Source organism: Sciurus carolinensis, chromosome 6 (genome assembly GCF_902686445.1).
Source record: "Sciurus carolinensis chromosome 6, mSciCar1.2, whole genome shotgun sequence".
NCBI lineage: Eukaryota > Metazoa > Chordata > Mammalia > Rodentia > Sciuridae > Sciurus > Sciurus carolinensis.
In genome coordinates, this window is record NC_062218.1 from 23,008,188 (window position 1) to 23,021,853 (window position 13,666).

The following is a 13,666-nucleotide window of genomic DNA, read 5'->3' on the forward strand; positions in this document are numbered from 1 at the left end:
ATGTTTATACATATACACACATATAAATAAGTAAAAACATATGTATCACTTTTTAACAATTATTGTTTCTAATTATATATAGAACTTTTTGTAATGCATCTATTTTATGCCCATATTTTATGTTTTTCAGGGAATTATATGTGTCAAAGTTTTATTTGACCCATTAAGAGCACCATACAGGAATAGCAAAAGTTATTCAACTAGAATTTAAGAATTATTATTTATAGGCATTTGAAAAAAGAATGTTGGCATAAAAATCACAAAGTCAAATGCAAATATATTTGCCTTACCATGGCAATAATAACTTTAAAAATTAAGATATTTTAACTAAAAGATTTTCATCACTAATGAATATGTATTAACATGTACTTTTCCAGAGTAAATAATAAATAGAAGTGCATGTTTTAGGCAATTAAATGATCCTTGAGTTTTCCCACTAGATACAGTTTCAGTTTGACATTTTTAAATGTCATTCAAACAACTTCTGCCGTATTTTCAAGTTACTTAAATATTTGTTAGCATTGAGTACTCTTTTAATGCACATTTTACGGTTGTCGAAACTGGGTGAGAGAGAGACTGAATAACCTGCCCAACAGGCAAGGTATGTACCCAGATAATAAAGCTGTTGAGGCATTTCCCTTAACAATTATATGACACTAATATAGTTTACAGCTCTTCCACAGCAATAGTGAAGTAAGAATAACCTGAGGATACAACAGAAAACTACAACACATAGTGATTTAAAGAAAAAAAAAAAAAAACTCTTCATTGCTATATAATAGTTCGAGGCAATTGTAGAAAATCAAGATTAGCCATGTTGTCACCATGGTAGTGATGTGGATGGGGAGAACACTACAGAAGGGTATTTCTCTGAACATAGGGGCTTCCTATGAACTAGTTAAAGCATATATCACTTCAACTTTCATTGTATGAATATTGCTGATATTGCTTTATCTTACTGCAAGTATCAGAGAATACAGTTTTCTAAGTACATTAATTAGGGAGTGGATGTAGATAATGTTTAATAGTTTCAATATTGCAAACACTTTCAAATAAAATTGCAAGTATTTGCTTGAAATTTGGTATTTAATGTCATGATACATTATTAAAATCTCTCTGTTCACAAACATTTATATTACTGTAATATTTTCTTATTATTTTTATTTTTAAAAGCTCTAAATTATTTCACTATATATCTACTTTTGATCATTTATGTTATTTCTGGATTTATGCATGAAAAGTCACACTCATACATTGATGGTAGAGTTGCAAATTCGTGCACTCTGGAAAGCGGTATGGAGATTCCTCAGAAAACTTGGAATGGACCACCATTTCACCCAATTATCCCACTTCTTGGCATATACACAAAGGACTTAAAATCAGTATAGTATAGCATAGTATAATATAGTATAGTGAAGCAGCCCCACATCAATGTTCATAGCAGTTCAATTCACAATAGCTAAGCTATTGAACCAACCTAGGTGAACTTCAATAGATGAATGGATAAAGAAATTGTGGTACACATACACAATGGAATATTATTCAGCTGAAATGAAGAGTGAAATTATGGCCTTTGTCAGTAAATGGATGTAACTGGAGGTTATCATGCTAAGTGAAGTAAACCAAACTAAAAAAAACAAAGGCCTAATGTTCTCTCTGATGTATGGATGCTGACTCAACAATGGGGGTAGAAGAAGAATGTAGGTTCACCAGATTGGAAATGGGAGAATGGGAAGAAGGGAGGAAAGATGGGAATGGGAAGAACAATAGAATGAATTGGACATGATGTTTCCTATGTTCTTATATGAATACATGACCAGTGTAACTCCACATCATATACAACCACAAGAATGAGAAGTTATACTCCATGTACATATATGTCAAAACGTATTCTACTGTCATGTATCACTAAAGAGAACAAAACTTTTTAAATGTTTTAATCAAAAAACTAAAATTATATCTACCATACAATCCAGTTATCAGTTTTCTGGGTATATGTCAAAAAGAAATAAAATCAGCTGGGCATGGTGGTGCACACTTATAATCCCAGTGACTCTGGAGGCTGAGGCAGGATAGTGAGTTCAAAGCCATTCTCAAGAAAAGTGAGAAGCTAAGCAATGCATTGAGAACCTGTCTCTAAATTAAAAAAAAAAAAAAAAAAAGAAATAGGACTGGGGATGTGGCTCAGTGGTCAAGTGCCCCTGAGTTCAATCCTGGGTACAGAGAAAGAAAGAAAGAAAGAAAGAAAAGAGAGAAAGAGAGAGAGAGAGAGAGGGAGGGAGGGAGGGAGGGGAAGAAAATCAGCATATCAAAGAGACACCTGCATAGCCATGTTTATTTTATTTTGCCAATATTCATATAGCTAAGATACAGGAATCAGCTTAGACCAATTCATCAGTAGATGAATGGCTAAAGAAGCTATGTTATATATACATAATTAAGAATTCAGCCATAAAAATAATGCAATCCTGTCATTTTCAGCAAAATATAAGGAACTGAAGGGCATTATTTAAACAAAATAAACTAGACACAGAAAGACAAGAACCACATATTCTTTCCCATATGTGGATGCTAAAATGAGTCTGCCTGAAAAAAGAAAAATGATTACTAGAAATTGGAAAGACTGTATTGAGGGCCAGGGTGGAAAAAGGAAATTTAGGTTGAATCAGTGCATACTATGTCCATGTATGAAAATATCACACTGAACAATATAATGTGTACCATTTTTGTGCATTAAAACAGTATTATAATTGTTTTTATTTTTATTTTTGTTTAGGTAATGTAATATTTTATAAATAATATTATTTATAGGTAATTAAATACTCTGTCATTTTAAGTAGTACAAAATTTAAAATATAAAAACTGAAATAATATTTATTAGAGAAAATGAATTGTAATAATATTGTGCATAACAATATTATAATTAATTTAATAATATCAGTACATTTCTCTAAAGGCTTACCTTAACATTTTTTTGCTGGTTCTGCACTACACTATCAAGAGTATTCTTAAAAGCTGCCTAAACTGATTTTTGTTCCCTTCCTACAGTAGATAAATCTTATAAAGATGATGAAACCCACTAAAATTTGTTTCACTGTTTTTGTGGTGTGTTATATAGCAATGTATTAAATCTTAAACTACTATAGTTTTCCCCAGTTTTAAAACAATTAAAAGTCCATGCTTAGTTATGTCCTTGATTTTAATGAAACAATGGTGATGGATGTTTGCAAACAGGTAAAATGATATTTAGTGAGTACAAACAGCTTCAGCAAGTTATCGTGGGTAACAGAAGTTAGCACAACCACAATCCAATCGGTGCACTATGTAAAGACATGTTAAGATTCACTGAAATTGGTGAAGTGATTGTCGTGATAAACAACTTGCATGGAACATAAATACCTCATTAAGAGAGAAGAGATTGTTAAAGTTAAGAGATTTTACCTTGGTGTTCATTTTGGAAAGATAAAATTAATTTAGGTGAGTGTTATAGTATCTCTTTATCTTAATTTTCTTATTTGTTTCTAATAATGCCTTTTTCCCCTCTGCCATGTATACTTGTGTGTGTGTGTGTGTGTGTGTGTGTGTGTGTGCGTGAGAGAGAGAGAGAGAGAGAGAGAGAGAGAGAGAGAGAGAGAGAGAGAGGTATGAGGATAAGTAAGTAAAGATGATAAAACCCATACAGTTCTTCCTCTGAAGGGAAAAATAACATTATTAAGGAAAGTGGTGTGATTGAAAAACTGACCCTTCCCAGTAATAAAGGTCTTGCATGTGTCCTGTAAGACTGCTATTTTAATTAATTAATTTATTTATTTTGGTACTGGTCATTGAACTCAGGGTAACTCAACCACTAAATCACATCCCCAGTCCTATTTTGTATTTCATTTAGAGACAGGGTCTCATTGAGTTGCTTAGCTCCTTGCTTTTGCTGAGGCTGGCTTTGAACTCAAGATCTTTTCTCCTCAACCTCCTGAGCTTCTGGAATTACAGGTGTGTGCCCCACCCAGCAAGAGTACTATTTTTAAATACTTACTGAAAACAAGGACTCCCAGAATCTTTCAATGCAGAATGTACAATGTCTTGATCCAGAGTCAGAACTAGCCATTGAAAAACCACCTGTACCCATAAACTGTGAAATGTATAGGCATTAATAATTTTTTCTGCCCTCCACTATGAAGTATTATTAAAAGTAGGCTGAGTGGAGTTTTATTCCCTTTGTAATGTACAAAGCTGTTCTCCCCGCCCTTTCCGGTGCAACCATTTTCCCTGCCTCCCAACCACTTGTCAATCTGTGAACATCCTAGCTAGCTATTGGTTCATCAGTCAGCTTGCAAGTATCCTTCTCCATTATTGGTCCCCTGTTAGCCCGGTGGAATTCAACTGCTTCACAGTAGCTACCCCACCATCTTTTCTCTCATGCTTCTCTCTCTCCTACTAACTTTCTCTATTCTCCTCGCTTTTCCACTCTCCCTAGTGCGCACCCCTTCTTGTTCCCTTTCTTTTCCTCTCATTTTGTCTCTTACCCTGCAGGGAGACACTTTGTTTGCTTAATAAACTCCCTTATGTGATTTCCCGTGTCTGGCGTGGTTTTCGTGGGATCACTTACATTGATGCTGTGACTCGGATGGGCTCTTCCACTGTCTCTTAAGGGAGTGGAACCCCATCTGAGCCCCAGTGCCCCCGGACATGGCCCCACCTTCCATTCGTCTGGACACTCAGTTTTTTGCATGCAACACCGGACTTCAGATTGGTGAGTTCCCTTAAACAGGTCCCCACTCTAGACCACTTAAACACACCTCTGCTGACCTGAGAAGCAACCACCAAGTGTCCGGTGCTCTCGAGGTGACTGAGGGGTGGGGGTACCCCAGTCACAACTTTTATAGTTACGGCTGGCCCCTATAGTCAGTCTTATCTGCCGGGTGGATTCCTGATTTTATGGTGGAGATTCTCTCTCAGGGTTGAGGCTCATCGCACTCATGCTCACACTCGCGCTTGCACTTGTACTCGAAAACCCTGACGTCAGGTCGTCAACACTTCTCGGCTTTTGCCTGGCCCCACATTGACGTTTGTGTGATGACACCATCTATGTATTGCCTTCTCGTCTCCAGTTGACTACTCTGGCCTTGGGACGCCCTGGCTGTATCAGTCTCCACCATGGGATCTGGGTCCTCCATTCTGGCAGATTCAACCCTTTGCCTGACCCCTGACTTAAAGTCATCAAAATTCCTTTGTGTAATGGCACACAGCTTCTGTGAGCAAGTGGGCAGATGGAAAGGGATTCTTTATCTTCAAGTCTCTAATTTCTTGCTTCTTGGCTCTTCCTGCAGGCTTGGGCACCTCCAAGCCTGCTTCTCCATCTTCCCCTGCTTCTCCACCTCCCCCTGCTTCTCCATCTCCTTTACTTCGTTCTGTTTCTGCTTCCATTCCCTGGCCCAGCCCACCTAGTCCTCTTGCCACGAGGTCCCACATATGCCAGTGTGGAGGAAGTAACGAGCCCAACCATCAGTGGCATGTCCTAGTAAGGAGTATGACCTGTTAGCCCCTTTCAGATCTGAGTCAAGGCTTACATTGAAATGTAAATGGAGGAAGGCTCAGTGGGAGACCAGTCTCAAACCCAAGGAAAATTAAAAAATGTCCATTTTAAATTTCTCTTGGGCTGCAACACAACACTTTATCTCTCCCTTTTCTTCTTCTCTCTGCCCTTTTTTTTCCCCATTTTCTCATGCTATAATTAATGGTCATTATCATTTTTCTTCTAGGACTCTTGTTTTCTTAAATGCTGTATTTTTGAGCTCACAATTTTGATCCTACATACCTAGGTTAATGATTTTTGATCAGTTTTTTTAATCCAACTATATAGTTATTTTTGAACATCTGTTACATTGCAATAGAGATAAGCATTACAAGGCCTTTGCTTTTGTGTTAAATATAAGTGTGCATAAAAATTAAAATTTTAAAAATGGATCCAAATATTTTTAATTCACATGATTTAAAAAGGTTCAATTTAAATTGGGTAAATTAATAGAAGTAAAATGTCTTTAAAATTAACTCACAAGTCTCTAGGTGGTCACACTAATAAAATGTTGATGTTTATAAAATGTCTAACATCAATTTTTCTAGGATTTTTCTTCCACAGGAAAGAGACGGCAAATTCTGCTGGTGCACTTTTCTGATATCTTGGATTTTTTACAATAAGATGAGTGAATTAGAGTTGACATGTATGGGATTACTCAAACGTGTTTATTAGAGACATCTGAATAATTTACAAGTTATTCCATGCAGTAACATACTTAAAAACATTATTCTTCGTATATTAAATGTGTTCATATTTTCCAGGTATACAAGCCTTTAAAGCAGAAAATTTATCAAGCCGCTAGTCTCCAAATTAAACTTGCCTGTAATGGTAAACCTATCATTTAATATTCTATATAGAACCTGTCATCAATAGGGTATATGTAAAATTTGTTAAATGTATTTCTAAAAGTTATTGAGAGCTTGATTTGTTTAAAGGTTAAACATAAAAGCATTTTACCACTTGCCACAAAAAAAGGAAACTTAAAACCTCTCTCAGACTTTCTTTAATTCACGTTTTAGATATAATGTTAAATTGTGTTAATTAATGTTCATATAGACTCAGGAGTCAATATATGTAAACTTCTTAAAATGACATTTAAGAAAGAGTGTAATGTGCAGTAGCAAAAATGGGACAACAGTGACTGAGATTGGGGTCTCTGGCCTCATGACTGTGGCATGCCTGGTGCCTGGGAGTGCTCCTGTGCAGGGGCACAATATGCCTAACTGCTGTGGCAGTACATTGATTTTAGGCACACAGCTCTTGGGCAGGAAGGAATTCTTTTGCTAGATAACCAGTGTTTCATCAGCTCTCTTCTCTGGTTCCTGCCCATCTTACGGTAACTTTGGAACCGAACATTGCACATATATAAAGATTGCTGATATAAGTCTTTAGATCTGCATTTCCATCAGAGAACACAGCTAAAAGCCCCGCCTTACCTGAGATAAAGCTCTGCCTCATAACCCTGCTGCACATTAGAATGGCTCCAAAGTAAGCCAGACATTAACTCATTTAAAGTTGTGTTCAAAAGTTTGATGCTTGTTGTAAAGATTACTGTGATCTCAAACAGGGGATATAGTGAATAACTCAGCCAAAATTCAAGATAACTATTGCACAAACTGAGTGTTTTACTGTTGGTGATTCCATTTTGTATTTTCCTTGTAAACTCTAATTGTTGCCTGATCAATATTTTGCAGAAGTACTGCTTCAAGAGCAAACACCGTAAATTAACTTGGAATAGTAAGCCATCACATATAGGAAAGATAATGTAAACCCCAATTAGATAAAAGGGGGTAAATAACTGTAAAGTTGTAGACATTGAAGTTAAAGCCCAGTACTCTTGCTTTATGACTGGTGAGACTGACTTGCTTGATGGTTAAGATCAAACTTAGAGATTGAGATTAAACACAGAGGTCAAGAAAAGTCCATATTTGGGTCTTGCCCTCAAAGTCAGTCTGAACCCAGGGAACAAGAAGACTTCTCTAAGGAGGTTTGCAACTCTGGGTCACACAACCTCCTGATCAAGGAGCTTGATGAGGCCACTAGAGAAAAAGCCACTCAGTGCACCTGCTGCAGAGGAGGGTCAAGGAAAAAGGGAGACATCCCTGGTGCTTTCAAGGGAAGCCACATTATCGAGGAGACCCTGCCTAACCAATGGCACTAGTGGAGCTAAGAAGCTGCTCTTATGTTCTCTACAAGTGACCCCTGTGGGAACTCAACTGACTCTTTACAAGATAGGAACAGGTCACTTTGACCAACTTGATCTTAAACACCTAGCAAAACAGTTAAAACCAAAATACAGTTATTCTTGGGCATTTAAAATAAATAATAGTTAAATGTAACTTAAGATGTACACTTGTGTTAGCCCACTAGAAATAAAGACTAAAAGCTACAAAAGAGAGATTCTTAGGCAAATGTGCCTGATAACTATCAAGAGAAACCGCCAGAGTAAGAAGTTTTAGTCAGTTTAAGGCCTATAGACACAGGTAGGCTTAATCTATGTTTGCTCGTAACAGAAGTATAGAGATCTCTACTAAATGTTGTGTTTACATTCCTGATAACCTGGACAACGTTAAAGTTCCCAAATAAAGGCCTTGTCCTCTCCAGCCTTTGCTAGGCCTTGTTATGGGAACAACTTCTCCGTTCTTCCACCCCCTGGTGAGGAATTATTGACTTCTGCCATCTTTATGATATTCATTGGCATGTTCCAGATTCTGCAACATTTATATTGTATCAATCTCATTTCAGTACTCATGTCTTTTCGTTCTTCTCTCATAGAAGCACCCATCCCCATATGCCTTTACAACCTGCTCTTCCCCAACTGGACTTCTTCCATGAACCCCTCAATTGACAGGATTTCTAAAAAGGGAACTCCAAACTGCTTGCCCCAGGCTGCCCCCTTCCAGCTTGAAGAAGCCATAGTGGCCATCGACCCTCTTTCCCTACAGCAAAGAAGTTCCTAAAATTAGAGGGGGGAATAAAGCCAGAATTGGGGACGGCAGTGTGTGTAAAAATAGGGGATCAGTCAAATTGAGGAAATAAAGTCCATGAAAACCATCTGCCTTTGGAAGTCTGGAAGGAGAATGGTTTTAATCTCACCTGTAAAACCAGCCCCAGTCACTTAGGCAAGAAGGAGAGAGAAGGCATTCGGAAAGAACTGGAGAACAAAAGATTTTCTTATAAAAACAGAAATGGGGGAATGTAATGTAATGTAATGTATAAAGCTGCTCCCCTGCCCATTCTGTTGCAGACATTTTCCCCGTCTCTCAACCACTTGTCAATCTGTGAACATCCTAGCTAGCTATTGGTTCATCAGTCAGCTTGCAAGTATCCTTCTCCATTATTGGTCCCCTGTTACCCCGGTGGAATTCAACTGCTTCACAGTAGCTATCCTGCCATCTTTTCTCTCATGCTTCTCTCTCTCCTACTAACTTTCTCTATTCTCGCTTTTCTACTCTCTCTAGTGCACACCCTTTCTTGTTCCCTTTCTTTTCCCCTCATTTTCTCCCTTACCCTGCAGGGAGACACTTTGTTTGCTTAATTAACTCCCTTATGTGATTTCCCATGTCCCGTGTGGTTTTCGTGGGATCCCTTACACCCTTCCTTCAGCAGATACATCTTATGATGATATTCTGTGTTAGTGTAGAGCATCTTCAGGCTTGGTAAAATGAGTTTTTTCTTCCACTATGTCTGTGTTCTCATGAACCGCTTCCTCAGAGTTTCAAATATTCAATGGGATTGATAGAACTCTTTTGCACAGCTACAAACTCAGTAGCATGAATCAGGATATAAATAAATATTGCAAACTGGAATCAAGATTTTTACCAGCATAGACCATAGGCCAAAAAGAATATCTGTTGAGATAGATAGAAAACTAGAAACTAACTTTTGTGACTAAAAAGTTAAAAGTAATGGATTGGTGATTTCTACTTTGCCATAATTCTTTCTGTGTCTGTAATCCAGTTGGGAGAATTTAAACACATTTTGGAGATATTGTCTACCAGGAAACTGCAATATTCTACTTTTCAAATACTATGTAAATGTATATCATTTAAAAAAAAAAGAAGAAGAAAAAGGACATTTTGTCCTCCCTAGGAGAATATTCATTGCCCTCCTGAAATTTAGAACATTATGGAACATTGGAAACAGTAAATAATGTAATGTCTTCATTCCAGATTTTTCCTAAATTATTTATCTCTACCTTAGTTATCTCTTCTATATTTTAATTTTCATGTCTACTTAAATTCATATATTACTAGTATTCAATTGCTAGATTGAGTGTGCTTTCATACTGAAAAGCAGACTCTTGCTTCTTTGACTTAAGGGGCACATCTTGTTCATAAGAGCAACTAGCCATGCTAAGTTAATTATCTTTCATACCTTGATTTAAAATCTTCTATTCTTATCTCCTCATTTATGAATCATTAATCTGAGCCAGGTGTGGTGGCACACACCTCTACTCCCAGTGACTCCAGAGGCCCACGCCAGGAGGATCACAAGTTCAAGGCTAGTCTCAGCAACTTGGTGAAACTGTCTCAAAACAAAAAGGTATGTAGTAAAATGGTAAAGCACCCTGGCACTCAATTCCCAGTACCTCACAGAAAAATCATTATTCTGATTGCAAAAGTATGCCTTGGAACTTTTCTAACATTGTTATCATGAGGAAACATTCTACAGTCTGTTAGTCTGGAATTTATTTCATTGATAACTTCTTTCCCAGAGAAGATTCCTTAACTAATATGGGCTGCACTGAAGTTTCCTTAAAGTTATCTCCTCAGTTAATTAGCATCTAATACATCTTGAGAATTATCTATTCTTCCTCCATATCCTATTAATGTTTCCTGAATTAATTTAAATATTCATTCATTTTGGGGAACAATTACTTCAGGATCATACTTTCTGGTCGTGAGGTTTCCATTAATAACAAAAAATCAAACAAACCACATGCAAATAACCGTCCTCAAATCACCCAATTTTCCTTCAGGTTTAAGGTCTTGATTTTATGTTCCATTTCCCTCTGTTTTTTCTTATATCAGAAAAGCAAATGGAAAGGGGAAAACAAACAAACAAAAAAAATCAATGATAATAAAACAAAAGAAAAACATGTTTTTATTATAGCAATGTCCATAAACTAAAAGTTTGTGCCTTCCCCCCAAATAAAATTTATATGTCAAAATTCTAACACCCAATGTGATGAGGTTAGGAGGTAAAGTCTTTGGAATGTAATTAGGTCATGAAGTTGGGGCTCTTATAATGAAGTTAGTGCCCTTATGAGAGGGGCCATGAGAGATTGCTCTCTATCCCAGTCCTGTGCTGTAAAACCAAAGAAAGAAAATAATTTTTGGCAGAAAATACTTTGATCTTCCTCTTAGTCAACAGAACTGTGAGAAAGTAAATTGTTGTTTAAGTCACCTGCTCTTTGGTATTTTATTATAGCACCCTGAATTAAAACAGGTGCACTTACCTACACCTTAAAATTTAATTATAAAATCTGTATTGAGCACCCACTGCATCAGCCTAGATTCCTTTACATTACCATTTTTTATTTAATTTTGAGTAATAGCATGATTTTCCCCATCACATACCATACCAATAATATTCAACATAAACATAGGATGTTAAGGGTTCAAATACTTGAGTTGGAGGGTTTAAAAAGCAATGATATGCCTGTAAATTAAACCTGACAGTACTAGACTGACAACATAGTTATTAGATTGATTTTTTGTCTCAATTAGCCATCATTAAAACATTTTTTTTTCAGTAAAAACAAAAAGAAGACCAATTTTGAAAAACCAGGAGGCATTTATTTTTTAAATTGTAGTAAAGTTATGACTATGTTTTATATAGTTCATCAAATGAAGCATTTAATTTTTATGAAAAACTAAATATTTTATATCTCTTTAAAATTGTGTTTCCTTTTAGATTTCATACAATAACAACTCCTCTGAATACACTTCCATCCTATGACAGTTTTGAAATCTATACTGGAAGGTTTGATCTGAAGGTCAAAATCTCTTCTTCTGTGTCTTATGTAGAAATAAAACCTTTGTATAAAGAACTGTAAAATATGCCATTTATTGACCCAAGAGTATTGCTAAAGACACAGCTGTTTTTCCAGAAGCTATGTAGAATGAAGACTGTATGAATTTTTACTAATTTCTTCACTTGTTTCTGAAGGCAAGTATCTATTATTCAATTTTATTCTACTTTCCCTTCACTGAATTATAAAAATATTTAAAGACATAATCATTCTGTACATAATTATAATTCCTTTAAAGGGTAAGAACATATACTCAAGAAAACTATGCAACTATTTTTAACATACACTTTTATTTAATCTTCACTGTCCTTGGATAAGCATTGTCCAATTGTGGAAAACATCTGCATTTGGAAAATTTATTATTTTTCCACAAGTCAACACTATTTAAAACAGAAACACTTTGCATATTTTATATTCAACTAAACAAACTATCATTTTGTACTTCCTTGACACTCATCACAAATGAAATCATTTTGTTTCCTTAACATCAAAAAATTATAATTGCAGACTAGTTTTTGAGTGTCTTCATCAAAACTGGGAGTATATTAATTGTTGAGCATACAAGCAACTTTTCATGAAGTGATTACATTGTTTAAGATATAATAAGCAGAAATGCCATTTTAGTAGATAATAAACCTTGTTTTATTTTCCCTCCACAATAAAAATAATGCTTTCAGATTCTCATTATAGATATGAAATTGTCTCTAAAAAGAAGTGGGAATCTTTTCTTTCTTTACATGCATTCTTCATCATTTCAGTTCCAGAAACTTCTGAGCTGATTTTGATGCTATTAGTATTTGCATAAGTTAGAGAACTTAAATTTTGTAATCCAACTTTTATACACATTCATAAAATTTTTCAATTATTGGGCTTGGTTCATATCAAAGATTTAACCTGCTTCCATAATCACATAAAGTTATAAATTATCAACTCTTAACATATATAAATGTGTCACATTTAAAGGTCACGATACTTCTGTAGTTTATTTTGAATATGAAAAAAAAATAAGTTCGGTAATTCAATCAATAAATTTAAGACCAATTTACATATGAACTAATCACTGAACAATCTGATAGTGTAGCCCATTGACCACACTACTCTCATTGTCTCTTTTGATGAGAATTAGTCAATGAACAGACACTGTATTATTATAGCTATAACATCTATAAAGCTATACTACTTTGTAAGTACCTGTTGTGTATAAGACAACTCAGTAGATTGCATGTCCATATTACTACTTAATAAATAGAAAATAAAAACCATTATGGCAGAAGTTAAGTAAACCTGCCCTGGGCATTAATTTTTAAATTAAAAAAAAAATTGGCTTCTATTATCCACTGAGTTAAAAGTAATTTTTAATACAGTAAATTTAATTACCCAGAATGCCACAGGGTGTATAAAGAATTCAGTTAATTGTTATATATCCTGGATAACATGAAGACTAGACATTTGAAAAGTCTTGAAGCATAATAACATTACCTCAGTGCTGAACCCGGTTAAACATATTATTCCTTCAAAGAACAGAATCCAAAATTCTTTATAATTATTCTTACAAGTATGTATTATTATCACTTTTCAGTGTGTATGGGTTTGAGTCAGTCATGAGGATAGAGGCTGGTAGAATTCCAAATGAACAGACTTTTACTGAAGATAGTTGGGTGTTAATCGTGGACCTTTAGGGTACTATTTAACATTCCTGGTGCATTAGGTTAAAGAAGACCTTAGCAATCCATTAAAAGGCATGCTGCTTTTTAAGTATAAAATGTACTACCAAGACAATCTTGGAAACTGAAAGAAACACAATCACTATTGCTATTATATTTGTTTCTTTCTGGTTAGCATAAACTATACCAATATTATTTCTTATCCAAATAAACTGGCATAAACTAAATAAAATGGTATACTCTAAAAAAAAATGATCATTTAATATTATACATTGCAAACTATTAAACTTAGGATATATATGTGTGTATGATATATACATATATATCATATAATAAATATGTAAATACACATAGCTACCGATGCATATATAGATACAAATATTGATGCCTATA

The 13,666-nt window shown here is 35.2% G+C and overlaps 1 pseudogene; it reads left to right on the forward strand.

Moving 5' to 3' along the window:
* Positions 1–4,683: 4,683 nt before the first annotated feature.
* LOC124986998 (interleukin enhancer-binding factor 2-like) overlaps positions 4,684–13,666 on the forward strand; it is a 36,513-nt pseudogene continuing 27,530 nt past the window's right edge.